This window comes from Cryptomeria japonica, chromosome 9 (genome assembly GCF_030272615.1).
Source record: "Cryptomeria japonica chromosome 9, Sugi_1.0, whole genome shotgun sequence".
NCBI lineage: Eukaryota > Viridiplantae > Streptophyta > Pinopsida > Cupressales > Cupressaceae > Cryptomeria > Cryptomeria japonica.
The window spans coordinates 29788897-29792749 of NC_081413.1; positions in this window are offsets into that span (position 1 = coordinate 29788897).

Consider the following 3853-nt stretch of genomic DNA (forward strand, 5'->3'; position numbering starts at 1 on the left):
TATGACAGGATTTCAAACACTCAATTAGAATGTTACCTTGCTAGAGGATTTACAAATAAGACTGTTAAGTCTACTCAGTTAAGAGATTTCCTGTCACTTACAAAAATAAATAACAGTAATAAAATATATCTGTAACTTCACATCTGAAATGTTAAAGCAGACTCTATGTGCTCAAAATAATCTTGTCATAATACTTATCTTCCTCCTTGCTAAGCTTCTCATTCTGTTCTTCAATCAAATCTTCAATCTTTTGTACTCTGTAATCACTTCTGCAGCATCACTGCTCTTCTATTTGCCTGCATACTTTGTTCATCAACTTTTCCTTATTTATAAATAATTCCTAACTACTTAATCTCCTTAATCACATTTCCCATGATTAATCTTAGCCATCAGATCTTCAAATTTGACTAGGTTCATTGAACACTTCGAACTGAAAAATGTTTTATCTTGCCTTGGAACTTGTATTCCTTCCTTGGTGCTTGTGCTTGGTTATGACCGTTCAATCTGTGATGTAGATCTTGTTGGCATTTTTTATGTTTATGTTGTGATTGTCATTGATGGACACACACTTGTACTAAACCCCTTTATATGTATGAGCTCTAGCTCAACCAGTAATTATTCCAACTGGCATGTTGTATTCTAGTCTTTAGACTAGTGATTTTGCAGAATGTGTTTTCCTGTCTGAAGCGGCATGACAACCCCAAGCGGTTTGTAGATCCCAACCGATACAAGGGAGCAAAGCGGCATAGCACATTCTTACTAGTCTTTAGTTTTGACAAACCGGCAACCAGTATTTTGTATGAACTGGTAATACTCTGTGATGAGTTACCAACCGACATTTTGTGATGAGTTACCAATCCACCGTTTGTTTGATGGTGCCGACACATTGATGGTGCTTTTTGTGTCGTGTTACTAAGTATGTCTAGATTCATTGAACCTAGGAAATTGTAATGTAATCCTATTGGATCGACATGAAATCAGATTCCTTTAAAAGGACATCATGTCTAGGGTTTTTGAGTTGTTGAAGTTGTTGTTGCTGTTGCTAGGGTTTAAGGTGATTGTGGAGTTTTTGTAAGAGCGATCTTGTCTGAGAAGATCGAGGTGTAGACAGGAGGAGATAAAGAAGACTGAAGTAATGCTGGAATGCATTAGCAGTGAACTATACTAGATCTAATCAAGCAATCTGTGCTATAAGATAGATCAAACACTTGTTGATTACTCACATCTTTGACAAGTTTGTAGCCCTTAACCGGGTAGGCCTCAAAGCCTTTGTAAAATCCTCTAACAAGGTAGTCTTTAATCATACTTATCTCCTAATAGAGATTGATATTCCTAACAAGATCTATTCTGGTGAAGAACATTATAAGACCTTAATTGGTCTGACCTTAACCGATTTAGTTTCTATTCTGCAGATAGTGACTTGTGAGTTCCATCTCACTGTGGTTTTTCCCAGTTGGGTTTCCACGTCAAATATCTTGTGTTATGGTTGTATTGCTTCTGTGGGTGAATGGTTTGTTTGCATTTTGGTTTGCATGTGTGATAACTGGTCAATCTGTCAAACTATTTTACCGGTTTTTCTTCAAACTATTTAAGTGTTTAAGTACAAAGATTTTTGGCATACTAATTCACCCTCCCCTCTTAGTATTCATCAATTGGTATTAGAGCCTACCTTTCTATAAGTTTAACCACTTGGAAAGACATATAGGGGAATACACCTTGAGGGAACTTACTCAAAGGATCACTAAGTCTGAGCAAGCCTATGATGATCTTATGGTCAAATACAAGGCATCTCAAGCAAAAAGGAGAGAGCATGCAGAGAAGCTGATGGAGCTATCTAAAAGAAGTTTTGAAGATGAAGCTAACATGGAAGCCATGATTGCAGAAGTGAATAAGCTGAATGATTCAAACTCCAATCTGAGAAAGGAGTTAGAAGGACTGACTATCCGGTTTAGTCAAGAGCTTGAGAACCATAGGAAAGCTGAAGATCAGATAAAGGATAGAGATCATGAGATCTCCAAGCTAAAACAAGAGATTATTGCACTAACTGCTCACCTTCATGAGAGTAGAATGGAGAAAGAAGTAGTACAAGATGAACTGAACATAGCCATCTTTGAAAATGCAAGTCTAATGGAGACAAACACTACTATTTCCAAAGAACTCTTTGAGTCAAAGGAAATACTTGCTAAGTTTGGCAAAAGTACTATCAAGCTAGAGCAGAAGTTTGAGTCATCTAGACCGGCAAAAAATACCAATGGTCTTGGTTTCTCTAGACATGAGGAAGGAGAATCCTTAGGAACAAATGCTAAAGCATCAAAGAAGCAATCGACACTCAAAGGAAAAAGTAAGAAAAAATTCAAACATTTTTTCTTTAACTATCTTAAAGAAGGACACACTGCCAATGTATGTAGGAGCAAATCCTACAATAATTTTCCTTACTTTATTAACAATTGTGTAGGGGAAAAAGCGAGACTAGGTCAATCATGCCCTAATCCTACCTTTTGACACACATTACGGAATACGAAAGAGCCTAGAGATATCGCACAATTGGCTACTTCTTTTGGTGAAAGAGAGAGCCACGGGATATCTATTAGGATTTCTATTCCCTTGTTGAAATTGTAAGATCAAGTAATGCAAGTTCAAACCCTAATCCCAAAATGCAAGTATGAACCAATAACAAGATTGCAGAATTGAGATTAAACAATGAACAACTGTAAGTACAAGGGTGAAATAAGAATGCAGATATGTACCCGAAGTCAAAATCGGACTGAAAATGTTCGGGATGGGAGCGCGGGCGCCACTGTCCTGAAAACTGCACCGGAAACCACTGTTCTGCACTCTGAAACACTGTTTGGAAACTGTCTGCAAACTATCTGTCCGGAGGACCAGGGCGCCCAGCGCCTCTGTCCTAGGGACCAGGGCGCCCAGCACCCCTGTCCTGGCAGGACCAGGGCGCCCAGCGCCCCTGTCCCAGTCTCCTGCTCTGCAATTTCACACAGAGTGCTGTTCCAACCGTCTCTCTCCGGATCTGTATCCCGCGGCGTCGTCCGAATCTCAAAACCTGCAATAATATCTGAAAAGGGGGAGGGGCGGCTATATAGGGTTTTGCCTTAGTCAAACCCCCGCTTTGGTGATTTCCACCTCCACGAATAGCCAAGTTGTTTTGTAAAATGTATTGTGTGTGCAGACCTAGTGTGTGTGCAAGGTCCAAAATGCAAGAAAGAAAACTAGAGCAACCTAGAAAGTAAACCCTAATTGCTTGCAAATGATAATGTAAATGCTCTAAATCAAGATGCAAAGTGATCTAAAGCATGAATAAATGATGTATTGAAGCTTATGTAAAGACATGAAAACAACATGAAATCATACCCAACCCTCAAGGGAGGAGTACAAGCCAATCTTCAGTCGGTAATCTCCTATTGTTCTTCAATGTCTTCCAAGCCCTAAGTGGATGAATGAATTTGATAGATGCTTGATAGAAAGATGTTGTAAGATGTTGAAGTCTTTAAAGATCTGCCCTTTCGCTGCATATGAAGTTCCTGGAAACAAAAATCCGATCCCTTCAAATGAAGAAGGAGAGCTCTTATGTAGGAAACCCTAGATCAAAAATTCATATTTTGGCCGACCTAGAGATTGAATATCCCGCCAATTTCTTGGGATTAAGCTTTATTTTATGATTGGATCGTGCTCCCAAAATTTCGGGAAAAATGTCCGGGACCATGTGCACCGGGCGCCACGGTCCCGGCAACTTTTCACCAAATTTTCAGGGCCATCGGATATGATGATTTTAGAGAGAATCCCGAAGTTACAGGTGATTTCGAGATGTTTTGACCCCGAAACCAAGCCCCCAAGTTTG